Source organism: Typopeltis vanoorti, chromosome 13 (assembly GCF_054136105.1).
Source record: "Typopeltis vanoorti isolate ZY-2024b chromosome 13, IOZ_Tvanoo_1.0, whole genome shotgun sequence".
Lineage (NCBI taxonomy): Eukaryota > Metazoa > Arthropoda > Arachnida > Uropygi > Thelyphonidae > Typopeltis > Typopeltis vanoorti.
The window spans coordinates 1,507,693-1,522,708 of record NC_143561.1 but is presented as its reverse complement, the minus strand read 5'-3'; positions in this window follow the sequence as shown (position 1 = coordinate 1,522,708).

The window sequence follows — 15,016 nt, the reverse complement described above, 5'->3', positions numbered from 1 at the left end:
AATTCTTTAAGATTAAAAATGACCTACCTCAGGGGGTCAGTTCTTGCCCCATTGCTCTTTAACTTATATATTAGTGGTATCCCAGAGACAGCATCACGGAGATTTATGTATGCTGATGATATTGCCATTGCAACTCAACATTTAACATTCCAAAAAGCTGAGAACACCTTAACTGAAGATCTGGCTGTACTCGATAAATACTTTAGACGATGGCGATTACAACCTAACCTGAACAAAACTGAAGTAGCATCCTTTCATTTAAGTAATATCCAGGCCAACTATATCCCAAAAGTTTACTTCAGAAATAAACAAGTGAAATTTAAAATCATCCAAATTACCTAGGAGTTATCCTAGACAGAAGTTTGACATTTAAATATCATCTAGAAAATATTGCTGGATAATTAAAAACTCGTAATAATATAATGCATGAACTTGCTGGTACTTCTTGGGGTGCTGATGCCAACACACTGCGTACTACCGCACTGTCTTTGGTCTATTCCACAGCAGAGTATTGTGCTCCTGTGTGGCTGAACAGCACACACGCTTCTTTAGTCGATGTCCAGCTGAATCAAACTCTGAGGATAATCTCTGAAGCTTTAAGATCTACTCCTGGCTACTGGCTCTCAACTCTCAGTAATATAGCCCCTCCCTCGTTCCGCAGTACCCAAACCTTAAGCAAACTATGGACAAAAATAATTGGAAACAGTTCCTTGCCTATACACCAAGACATTTCCTTCCATACTTCACTAAGACTGAAATCCAGTCACTCTGCCTGGAGGAGTGCAATACAAATAAACGACCAGATCGTCCACCTATCCGAGTCATGGGGAGAGTATTGGTTTCAACATACCTCCAATCTTCAAATACCCATCTCAAATCTGACATCTCGTCTGGAGGGCTTCAGGTATGGACCTCTTTAAATCGGATCAGAACAGGACATGGGAGATGTGAGAATCTCTTGCATAAATGGAACTGGTCCGATAATCCAAACTGTGAATGCGGAAGAGGGATCCAGACTATCAATCACATTGTACTCGAGTGCCCTGTCTACTCATTCTCGGGTTCTAAAGAGGACTTTTTTAAACTGACCCCAGAATCCCTAGAGCGTATCCGGGATTTAAGAATTAAGCTCTGACTCTTGATTCTTAATTTTGATGTTTAATCATTTCAACTTAATCTACCACTTTTAATATGATTTTTACAATTGTTTTTATGCTGTTTTATGTAATTTGTATGTTTTAGTCTGAGACCTGTACATCATACACTAAATAAAAAATAAATAACCACATGGCGCATTAGATAATGTCGAATATTTTTTAGTTCTCGGGTTTATATTATTAGTTTGTTCAGAAGTTGAATTATATTAATGGTTTGTGTGTGATCAGAAGTTCTTAAGTTAAATGACGTCAGTAATATGTTGAATAAAGTCAGTAGTCCGGTGAGTTTTATTGGCTGGAGTTTGTACATGTGTTCAGCTCGTATAATTTCATATGTGCATGGCGATTCTATTACTGGTGAAGACATGGCAACTAAGAGTTATTTTAAAATTTATTTGTAATGGGTTAACTTAAAAAAATCTTATTAAACTATGAAGGTGAAATCTCAGGAAATCTGTCTAAAAAGAAATAATCACCATATCAATGGATTAACTGCATTTAATGAATTATTTTCTAGTGAAACTTTTCTTGATGTGGCTTTAGTATATGTGAAGGTATATATATATTCCTTAAAACACATATAATAGTGCTGTCTGTCCCCAGTTTTTTCTTTTCATAGAGTATCTCAAGATATAACATACACAGATTAAAAATGATAATAGATATTATGTAAAATGGGAGATATGAAAATTTCGCTGTAAAACACTTTGCACGCTACTTAGTGCTGCTAAAATTCTGAATATGTAGATCTGTCCAGAGGTTGCACATTGGGAAACTCCATTTAATAATCTTCAGGAGAACAGTGAACACTACTCAAGTACGTCTCATGACTCACGTACAGTAATAGGAATGGAGTAACCTCAGGCGGTGACAACATCCGCTAACAATCTGTTCAAGTTCCGATTCTTTTAGATCAGATATTGTTGAGTCAACCAAAACGCAAACAAATAACCTAGAATCAGGGCATATGGAGATAGCCAAATATTAGATCCTCGTAACTGTATCACCTGAATTATCCACTTCTTTTCAAGTTGCGCAAAGTATGATATAAGTTATTGAACCTGGTATCTCACTCTAATTACCTGGAACTCTCATATGAGTTTGGGACCATCAAGGTGCCCGGATTTAAATCCGATCGAATCTTTCTCTCTCTCTTTCTCTTTGGGATACCATAGAGAGAGAGACACATCAGATCCATGTATCCTGAACTGACGTCTAAGGCGCAGTTCTGGACAATTCTGCAACAGACAGGGTTGGAATTAATTCGAGAAAACCAAGCGCATCTGGTGGAGTCAATGGCTCGGAGAGTAAAGGTTGTGATTCTCGCTAGAGAAGGACCGAGACGCTATTTTGAGGTTTCTGTAATATTTTCTTCATTGGGTGAAATGTTTAGTTATTGTTTATGAACAAATACAGTGTACTGAAAACGATAATGATGAAAACGTCCTCAAAATTTGTGTGGTTATTTTCTGTGATTGAGGGAAAAAAAATATTCGTTGAATGAAGAATGAAATTTATTCTGTTAAGTTTAGTTCTTCGTGGTTATTCACCCTGTCACATTCTCTGATTTCTCGTTCACTTTCTTCAGTATTTAATTAACATAATGGAATTTAAAAAGAAAAGATTCTATGATAATACAAATGTGCCATCAAAATTGTACAGGAATCCAAATAAAAAAGTGCCGATCAGCTAAGCACACCAAATCGACCAAGCACTCTACTCTCATGGAGAATTGGTGGAGTTAAAACAACGAGAAAAAAAATCCGATTCCAAGTGCTCAACCTCATCCAGCAAAGCTCAGCTCTAATAATAGAAATCACTTATTATAAAGCAAATCCAATCTATGACTCGACGAACAACTTTGTGACATACGCTCACTTTTGCAATAGTTGAATGTTAACAAACGCTCAAAATATCTTTAGATTTTGTTCTTGAAAGCCAATGGTTTAGAATTTTAGACTTGCTACAGTTGTGATAGTTACTATAAACGAAACGAACGCAACAACAACCTAAGGCTCAGGCATTACATTTTATACCTCCCATAATAACAGATCCGAAACAGGAGGAGTGGCACTACTGCCTTTGTCAACCAGAACACAGAAAACATTGGAATTGTAAATCCCGAAAGTACTAACAAAGAATCATGGTGATGAGACATCAACCGCAAATGCAGGTCCAGAACTCTCCAGAAAAAAAAACTTTACTTGAAGCAGACATCTGAAATTCTAGACACAAACCAAGCAGTGATAGCTCAGGGTGAGCAAACTTAAAATCTAAGTACATAAGCTGTAAGAGCATTACTACAAAAGGAAACTGTAAAACTCTCGACAACTTTGCTGCAGCTAGGGAACATGGCGATTTCCAGTACCTCCAGAACCCATGTACTACGCTGCTAGGATTTCCTTATGTCCTTTGCATAGCGATACAACAAACGATCGCTCCATAATACGAAATAAGTGCGAATCACGATCCTTGATATCGAGTCAACCCAATTTTACACCAATCGGACTCATCTCGTAATTTATTCATGCGTCAGTTGGGATAATCTGAACTCATAACAAAAATATCTTAGATCAGATTCTAACCATCAACAGGACAACGACAGCGCAATTCAAACTATCGACTACTCAGTTGATAGTCGGAAAAGCAGATTAAGAATGCATGAACACTGAAGCTGTGGATGTGCAACGGACGAATTCTGACCGACTTTCAATTAAAATTAAATTTTATCCGTGAAAAGAACAGAGTTAGGCACTAATTCCAGAGCACGCTGTCCACAGAACACACCACTCAATAGGGCTGGCCCCAAATTTCGAAATATGCTCAGAAACTACCGAAATCAAAATTGATGAAAAATTACAGTCCTTCATTAAAGAGGAGCAGATGACCTGGAAAATGAACAAATCTCTACACGTAAACCATAAATCCTTGCCTCCAATCCTTGGGGAACGTGGAATGGATTAAGATGACGTAGGTGAAGTTGAAGCAATTGCGACAAAGAAGACCTGTAGTCCAGTTTACATCCACGCAGATCTTGATTTCGTTAAGTAAATTTGCACAGTCTGATACGTTGGAAGCCATGATGCGTAAGATGAGAAAGAGAGAGAGAGAGAGAGAGAGAGAGAGAGAGAGAGAGAGAGAGACCAGGTTCAGATGAGATTTCCCTGATATCTTAATAATTAAGATATCAGGGCACGATGGAAAACAGCTTAAACATAATCTACACAGTTCCCCAAAAACTGTGCATATATATTCCTAATTAGTTCTGAATTTTGATTTCGTATTTTGTCATTTTTATGTTTAATGTGGTTCTCATACCTTTTAAATGTATTCTATGAAATGATTTTCTTTAAATCAATGATGTACATGCAAAGAGGTTTGCTGTATTCTAATCATTTCACTATTATTTGCTTTAATATAAATATTACACGTATTGTGGATGTATTTTCATAAATCTTTGTTATACTTCTTCTTTTATTGTCATCTCCTATCGGAAGTCGATGTCCACCTTGGCAAAATTTTAGCGATCGTCAACCATGAAATAGTCTTTCAGAGCTCATATTATTCCACTGTCTAATGTCTGCCACCTATGATATCCTTCGCCTTCCTTTTCCCATTCTTCTATTTGTCCTTCTTTTTATAATCAATTGAAATGTGGTATATATTCATTACGAAGTATGTGGCCAAGAGACACAATTTTCTTCTTTTTATGGTAAGTTCACCTGATTTCCTCACCTCTTCCAGTACTCCTCGATTGGGCATTTTTGCTGTACACCGAATTTTTAAAGTTCGTCTGCATGACCATACCTCAACGGGTTCCATTTTTAATATTTTTATGGGTGTTGTCTTCGAAGTCAATTCCAATGCAGGAGAAAACTTTTTCTTGCCATTTCAATTACACTTTTTATTTCCATTTCTGGGACGCATTCTTCATTAACCAGCATCTCAGAGATATTTAAATTTTGTCACTCTTTGTATTTGTTTCCCGTTTAAAGAAAATGTTGAATTAAGAATTGTTTCTTGCTTATGGCCATGAATTTAGTTTTTGTAATATTTATTCTTAATCTCAATTTTTCGCTCTCTTCGTTCACTAGTTCAAGATTTTAAGGAATCTGAATAAAGTCTACCAGGAGAGCTGTGTCATCAGCATATCGGATGTTATTGATGATTTAACCATTTACATTAATTCCTTTCTATTGTATTTTCGCCATTTACATTAATCCCTCATTTTCCAGTAAAGAGTTCTACATATTTCATTGATTCTTGTATTTTATCATCTCATTCGGATATTATTTCTCTCTTTTTGTTTCTGCGAATGATATATAGTTGTTTTGTCTTAAATATGCATGAGGTCTCTGCTCTTCCTTTTAAGATATTTGAAATATGGCTTCTGAGTATATGTTTAAAATATGAGGTGACAGCACACATCCTTGACTTACTCCTCGTTTGATGTTAATGGAGTCTGTAATGATGTCATCAACATCAACAGATGCCTTTTGGATCCAGTATAAGTTTTCAATGATCCTAATGTCTTTACCATGTAATCAAATTCTTTTTAATAGTTCGATCATTTTAGTATGTTGGACTTTCTCAAATTCTTTCTCTAAGCCAATGAAGCAAATGAATACTTCCTTGCTTTGGTCGCTACATTTTTTGAAGAAGATTTGAAAACAGAAACGATTAGAGAGGCTCTCTCTTGTTCCCAAATAGTTTCCAAAGCTGAATTTTGTATCGCTGATGATGATGTGGTCACGTTTTTAGTATATTATTTTTTGAATTATTTTCAGAAACAAGTTTAAATATGATTCACTAAACTGATCATTCTATAGTTATTTCAAGTTTTTGCTTTTGCATTTTAGGTAGAAAGAAGGTCGACTGTAACCAGTCTTAAGAGATTATGCTTGTATCGCAGATCTTATTAAATAGTTTTACTAACATTGGAGTATGGTGGCAGTCTAATAACTTTACTATTTCCGCTGGTATTCTAACAGGGCCTAAGTATTTACCATTTTTATCTGAGTTCAGCGCACATTCTACCTCTGATCTTAGAATGCATGGACCTTCCATTTGTTCATAAGTATTTTCAAGGTTTGTCTGTTGTCAATAAAGATTTCTTCCACATACGAATATTTCACCCATTCTTTTATTTTTCTTCATTTTCAGATATTATTTCTCCCTTTTTGTTTCGAAGGACACAGTTGTTTTTTCTTAAATATACCTGAGGTCTCTTTCAGCTTTTTGTATAGATTAAAATTGTCATGCTTTTCCTGTAGAATTTCTCTTTCTTTACATTTTTCCTTCGCCAGATTTCTTTTGCTTCTTTGATTTTTTCTTTAATAAGTTTCTGAAGCTCTTTATATTTTGTTGGACTATGATTTTATATGATCTGCATTGATCCACGAGAGAAAGCATTTTGTCAGTTACCCAATCTTTCTTTTTTACTGCTCTATCAGGACACAAAGTATTAACGCATTTTTCTATGAAGATAGATTTTAATTTATCGGATGATTCATCAACCCTCATGATGTCCACATTCTTCATAAGTGTTATCTCTTGATTCAAACCTTCGCTCCGTTTTTTTTAATTATTTATTATTATCTCTGAATTTTTAACTTTTCTAGTTCAAATATTTTTTGGTTGATGCTTCTTAAGTGTAGTTTTCGATCTACGTTTTAACACTGTCACCAGTAAATTATGATCAGAGGCAATATCCCCACTAGGATAGATTTTTGTGCTCTTTATGGAACTTCGAAATCAGTGATTGATTGATTGATTAACAATTAAGCAGTTTGGTTTTTTGACTATATTTGAATTATTATCCTGTAGTTCTCACCAAATGGGTGAAGCCTTCGGAGTGGTAGCTTAAACCATACGTTTGTGACCAGTAGCTACACTTCTTGGAAGAATTGACTAATGTCGAATAAGTTAAACAAATCATAGGTATTATTTCTGGGAATATTCCCATATCTTCTCTAAGTAAATATTATTTTTATAGTTTAGCCTATGTTTGTTTAGGAGTGCTCGTATTTATAATGTCATTGACCATTTACTCAAATTTTTGGGCATTACTGATGTGTTATAATGACAGATATATGAAGAATAATAATGGAAGAAAATGAGGACATACTTTGCAAGATGTTGCTGGCTGTCGTTTTATTCAGTGACCTTCTCGTGTGCGGCGATGTACTCGTACGTTCATCTGCTGCTAAAGGAAGGGGGTTTGGAAAAGATGTGTGTGTGTGGGGGGGGGGGGTAGAGCAATGTGGGAGAATTATTGGAGAAACTAGGAGTGTGTGAACAATTTTGAAAAACCCGGGCTTTGTTTTTTGAATATATTATTAAGGGTGGGCATAGAATACTTTTGAGAGGGTACGATGAAAATAGAAACTTATTTTTTGAGAAAGGATTATTTATTGCATAATTTTAGTGTAGTGATTTATTCCTATCTCCTTCTCCGGATTTGTACTTTCTCCTCGTTCTAGTTAAGATAGATGTGTCAGAATATCCATTTTCCATTGATCTATAAATATCGGAGAACCATGTAATCGCTAGAACGCGCGTGCCATATAGCAGAGGATGAGGAATCCCGATCAGATATGCTGGGTTAGTTCGATTACAGTGAATAAGTACACTTGGATCAATACGGCACACAGACTACCACTCGAATTGAAAGAAAATTGTCTCACCCCTGGGCCTTCAGCAGGGTCTGGTCTCTTCTTCCACTTACTTAGAATCAGATTCCTTTCTTATTTGCTTCTCGTCCTTAGGCTATCAGCGTATTCGAGAGCAAGTATCTTTCTTTTCTGATTTAAATCGTGGATAGGGCAGTCATCACTGCTTAGTCTTGTTCGGCGAGAAGAAAAGAATGAAATTATTTTCATTATTTTTAATTTTCATAATTGTAAAACGTAATTCTGAAATCAAACCTGAGTCAATAAGCTGGAGGTTTCGCGACAGGCCAACTAAGTAGAGGGGTAAAAATGATATTGTTCCCAATCAGAGAGAGACAGAGGAATTTAACAAATTCCTTAAAAATAATGTATATAAACCTGCATTACTACCACAGCTTTAATATAATATAATATATACGTACACAAAAAGTTTTACATGCACTTTTTATATCACATCACAGTTAAATTGCTCACAGAAATATTAATATTTTTCGTCTTAATATGAAGTAAGTCATTTAGTTTAATGAAATCACTGAAAAGAATTCATCGTAATCTACTTATGGTTCACTTAAATAATTAAATAAACTACAAACTGTTGATATGTCATTGGCCATATCAACCACATCATTGGCCATATCTGAAAATGGTGGAATGGATTCAAGGTTCAGTGAGGTACAATAAAATAATAAATCATTTCCGCTGTTCAAGATAAAATGCATGATTAACAAATTTTTACATAATGTTTAGTGATCGTGATGGCATTTTGTGATGTTCTGTGCTTTCATCAGTACGTGTCTCATCTTCAATATCATTTCACATCCTTGACGTTGTTCCTGCGTGCTCGTCTCCACACTGCTTTCGAAATGAACACGAGAGGTTTTTCCACTATGATGAGAGAAACTCCCAGCCAGATGCCCAGATATCCTCCCACGTAACTCAGGATGGCATTTCCCTAAATGAACAGCGAAGATTAATATCCTACCGCAATTAAGAAGTACAATATTTCATCAAAACTCAGATCATAAGGGGTCATGTTAAACACAGTTTGGTGTTTTGCTGGTGTTCCCCATATAAGCTGTTATAATTACCGTAATTTTCGGAAATTCCGAAATTAAAATGAATATTATGCACTGTTACTACTTTCAACAATAATTTATGTAACACATTGTTTCAAAAGAATGTTCAGAATTAAATTATTAGTTCCGCTACCCATCTTTCCTGTGTTTTATTATTAAAAAAAGGATATTCACTGGTTACCAGAGTAGAATGAAATACTTGCCTAGAAATTAATCAAACACAGTTAGATGAGCAATAACTACTACTCAGTTCCATTAATTTAACGCAGTGTTTCTCAACCTGTGGTCTGCTGACCACAGGCGGTCCGAAACGATGGGACAGGTGGTCTGCAAGCTGACTTAAATTAATTAAATAAATATATAGTTTTCAGTTATCAAAACAAATAAAAATTGAATAAGTAAGTAAAAAAAATTGAAATCAAATGGAGACTTAAAAAAACAACAACAAATGGCATTAGAATGTTCAAAGGCGGAAGCAATAAAACTATATTGTTGTTCACTTCAGCCCTCTTTTATTAATCGTCATTCTGGTCCTACCATAATTTGTAGCAGCAGAATAACGAATAATAACAGGGGTGAAGTGAACAACAATATAAAGTAGTTTTATTACTTCTGCCTTCCCTTGCTGTTTTGTCAGATTTGAAGTGGACATGTGTTATCCACATTTCCACCAATGCTTGTTGCTTATTGATTTTTATTACTTAAAGTTTTCCTCCTTCAGCCAACGCCCAGTATAGCTTCAGAAGTGCTAAATGATACTTGGTCAAAGCGTGTCGTGAGCGCTAACCTCAGTATTTATATATTTATATATTTTTCGGAAACGTTTTTTAATAATGGAAAGTGGCTTAGAACTAGGACTATGAAAAGCAAAGAAAATGAAACAGGTGTGGCTAACCCTAATTGTGATACTCGTGTTGCAACGGAGAGTAAATCTGATACCATTAAAGTAGAATAAACAAGTAGTTCAAAACAAAATTCAGTAGGAAATATAACAGTTCATAATTAAGTTCAATGTGTTTTGTGTTATGAAGTGTTGCCGAACGAGTGCACGAATAGCAGGTTATTTTCAGTACTCTGCGATGAAATGGGCAGTGAATATATACCTCGATTCTGGATCTTGCCTGGGGTGATAATTTCCCGAATTAACTGAAGAAGCATTGAAAATCGTCATGCAGTTTTCTACAACCTATATTTGTGAGAAAGGATTTTCATCGCTCCTTCAAATAAAAAATAACATGCAGAAATCGTCTTAGTGTGCGTTCCAATCTTCAAATGAAGTTGGCTAATATTGAGCCAGATATCCAGCAACTCTGCAAAGGTCGAGAAGCTAAACCATCTCACTGAAAGTAAGTGGTAACATAATTATATCATATTATTATATTTGGACTACAGTTTCCGATTATTCTCGTTACTGGTTTTGGGATTAATCCATTTCCAAAATCGGGGATGAAACGAAAGTTACGCAAAGTGACGTCACGGTGAGGCTCAGCTCTGCTAGCGAGGAGGATATCTCCCCGCGTCGCTTTTAGCGAAGTTCTGTATCTCGTACAGTCGCTCGCACGATTATAAATAAAACCACCACACAATTGATGAATCTGACAGATTTACGATGACTACTGTTGTGCCTCTGGATAAAACAGGACGGATATAATTAAAACCACCTTCATAACACGATTAGTACAAATCACGTGCGTACGGTATATACGGCATACCGTCGCTTGGCAGGAAAATGCTCCCGAACATGTGGATTGCCCTTTGCGACTGACATCGTGGGTTGGTCTCTTAATAGATATCGGGAAGGGCCTCACATAAAAAGATGTCTTAAATTTTTTTGCTGCTCATTGAAAACTCGTCAGGGAAATGAATTGATTCTTATCGGCGGGAAGTGTGTGGATGGATTGGACGGACAAGGGATGTCATCCATGATGGAATCCATGGATATCAAATTCATATGCAGTGTTATGATGAATATAGTAAGATAAGAACAACATTTTTCCCTCGTCTCACAACACACTTAGGGAATGGAACAGTTTACGTGTCGCAGGTCGAATCAGAGGCAAAAGTTGTTGTGGGGAGATGATTGGGGATAACGTAAGAAATATAAAGTTGTTGTGGGTAGAGGAATGGGGATGTCAGCGGGAGACGGCGCTGAAATACCCATTCATTCGCCCACAGCAAATCGGACACTGATACCTTTTTATTTGTTTAATAAAAATTAAAACTTTGTTCAATGATGATACACTTTTAATCGTTTACTTCCAACTTAATTATGTTTCCATATGTATTCAAAACATGCTTTTAGATTTATTATGTTATAAAAGGCACAGTTTTTCAAAAATGTTGGTAATATCCACATACATTTAAAAAAATAACTTAGTGGTCCGTAGAATTGGCTTAGCCATTTTACTGGTCCTTGGGCTTAGAAAGGTTGAGGAGGCATTTTTATGTACAGAGAAATAAGGAAAAATTGAACTTACTTCGAATTTTGGATTGTAGATGTATTCCCTGATCTCTAACTTGTCAAGTTTTATTACTACACGTATAATGGTTAAGCAAAGCTGGCTAAAGTGGCAATAAAAAGAAAATATAATCATTACGTGCAAGTGCAGTTTATGAGCAATAAATAATTTTTTCCAATAAGCTGTTAAGAAAAGAAAGTTAGTGATAAGGTGGGTATTTCTTCAGAAAAGAAACCTTCTTTAAAAGTAAGTAGCAATTAAGACGAATAAAATAAATTTCAAATAGTTGTCATATGCGTCAAACCGAATGCTAATATTCCTCTATTTTAGATCTGCACAGAGGATTCGGTGAAAAGGAGTATATATATCCGGATACTGATGACCAGCAAAATGAATATCTCTGCGATGTCGAAATTCCCCTTCAATTCCATTTTATGTTAGCAATATTAGTCAGTCGTTCACGGATTTTTTTCTTTGATTGGTGATCTGTGCTCACTAATTAAAGGAAGTTGAGCCGAACGAATTTAAATTATTGCAAAACACAAGCCTAACTTCGATGGTCAGCGTGTTTACTAAGTGCTCTGTACGGGAATTTCAGGAATGAATTAAAGTGTCTTTTAGAAAATAATGATAAATTGATCATCATCAGGAGCAAAGCAACAACAACAACATGTCAGATCAAAAAAGAATACCGCACCAAACTTTACATGTTGCTACAGTATGGCTGTTCATACTCCGCATTTCGTATCCTACCTCATGTCTAAAATACTTTTGTCATTGACATAAATTGATCCACTCATAGATCGATTCCGACTCAGAATGAAAATAAAACAAAGCTGGATATCTACCAGGGTTAACGTACTAGACTATAAATCATCTACCAAAAATTCATAAGTACATTATTCGGTTTTCACGTAATATCAATGACTGCACCAGTTCTCCTTGTTAAAATTTTCCGAACATCTTTCCTGTTTATCCTTCAGTTTCATCTCGCCACTTTATAGTTCTTTGCAGGAACATTGAACTATATTATTATAAACATCATATTTTCAAGAGAACATCTCGCCATTTCGTATGATTCGCATGTCATTATTAATAACACGTGATATAGTGCCTTCTTTCATGCCTTTCGTCAGAACATTATTGGATTTACTGTCCTACAGAACGTTCCTGGCGTAGTAATATATCCAGGCATTTTTTAAATGTAATTCCCACATAAGCGTAAAAGTCGTAAACATTCGTTTAGTACATGAAAATCTGGATCCCGTTGCTTTATTTTTCCACGGATGTGCATTCCACGAAATTGGTCAGGATCACTGCATTTCCTTAGAATGCTTGATTATGCTGTGGCTTCTGGTGAGTGGGACTTTATCGCAACTATTCAGCGAAGGTCTTTTCCTGGAAGATGAGCGATTCTCCTTTAGGTTTGCCTGTCACTGAGTGGAAGCATCCCTGATCGTCTTCGAGTGAACGATAGTAAATGAGTTAAAATCCGGTCACTCACTGAGGTTAAGTTATCTGAAGTATCGGTTAGTTTTTGACGTTTTGATTGCAGGAATAAAGGATTCACAAGAATATAATTTATTTGTAAGATTAATTTAACTTATAACCAAGTGAAAGAAAAATTGTACGCGTGTACTGGCACGTTTTCCAAATTTTCGGAAAAATTCCTGCGAAGTCAGTATGCTGTCAACTCACTTTCCGTCCAATAGTTCCTAAGATTCTACGACATGGACTTTGATTGAACGCATGATGCGAGAAAAGGGACGAGCAGATTCAAAATAATGAGCATCGACCCGATAACAATCGTATGAATTACGTTTATGAGCCAATAGCGCTGTGAGAAGAGACTAGCACTGCCACCATCGCTGCAAGGACTGATTTTGTGGAATCAACAACAACACATTTGGATCTGAGGCGAAATTGATCGAATATCGAACCGAAGTTCTCGGGAAATTCGGAAAAATTCAGAATTTGAAAGCATTCATCGTTTTTTTTTTTTTTTTTTGGAATTATAATTGTAAGCCAAAAAAGGAATGTTCAATATACAGCACAAGTGCAGAAAAGTTAAGGTACTCCTTAGCATACTTGTCGATGAGTTCTTAAAATAGAAAAGGACTACTTACATAGTAATAAAATCTAGTGTCTTCTTATTGCATTGACTTTCCTAAAATCAAGGGAAATAAAATAACATTAACGATTTGATTCATATAATCTGGTGATATCATTACAACATAACTTCAGAACTACTTAGCTATTTTTCATATTAGCTGGCGAGCAAAATTACAACATTTCTAATTTAATATCACTCAATGTAAAATATATAAATTCATATATTTATTTCTAATGTTTATATTTATTACATATAATTTTATTTTTTATAATAAATTATTTTTAATAATTTTAATAAATTATTTTTTTATAATAATATATATAATAAATTATTTTTATATAATAAATATAATTTATTATATATAAATATTTATTTCTTATTTATTTCTATTTATTTATTTCTAAAAATATATTATTCATAAATTCATTTCTCCTTGGTGCAGGACACTAGGGTGTACAAAGAATTTGAAATTGGAAGTGATGACTATTTAGTTCTGAGCAGGATAAAGTGAATTTCTTGAAAAGAAAAAACATGTAAGAAGGTTTTAAAGCGAATAAAAGTTGAGCAGCTCTCAGATGTGAACTGGAGACTAAAATACGCAATGATTATTGAAGAACAAATGAGTTTGAGAACAGGAACCAAACCTTGGAGATTCAGTGGCAAACCTTGAAGAAAACCCTCATTGATTCAGCAGGAGAGGCATGTGGTGAAGTTGTCTGGAAGGATAGAAAAATCAGAACTCCATGGTGGACACAGGAAGTTAAAGAGGCTGTGAAGGCAAAAAATTGAAATTGAAATAGAAATTTTTATTCACATCACGTATATAAGATACACATATTATACTATTCAACTTGTGAAATATTGTACATTGAATTATGCAATACAATTCAATGTACAGTACGGTATTATAGAATAAAATTCAAGTATTACTATCATATTCTTGGTTATAACACTTATTTTTGGCTATTATTTTATTATAGTTAATAAAACGTTTTGTCATATGCAAGTAGAGTATAATATATTTCGAACGGTCTCGTAGTTTATGATAAGTTACTGGTTTTACTGATAAAGTAAGTTAGTTTATGTATTTATGTGTAACCAAGGGCAGTAGCCATACTGGTTACTAGAGAAGTAATTAGCTCAAACTGTCACTGAGAGTCAAGGAACTGCATCTATGAGGGCTACCTCACCGGTTATAATGATGTACATATTAATGTATTAATACCTAATTAAATGAACTAATTTATAAAGCAATACCTTAATTGGATATGATATATGAATTATAGTAGTCTATCAATCTTTTTATGAAAGCATACTCTGAGGTTATAGATTCAATTCCATTTAGAAGTTTATTATAGCTGCTTGTCGGTAGGTATTCGAAGTATTTATGAAAAATTTCTTTGTTTGCCTTGGGTACTATCAGCATGTTTCGACCGCAGCGCAATCCGTAGTCTATATTATATACTAAGAAACTTTCAGTGTTCTTTTTTACATATAACAGTTTCTGATATGGTAGAATGTTATGAACGATATACAGATC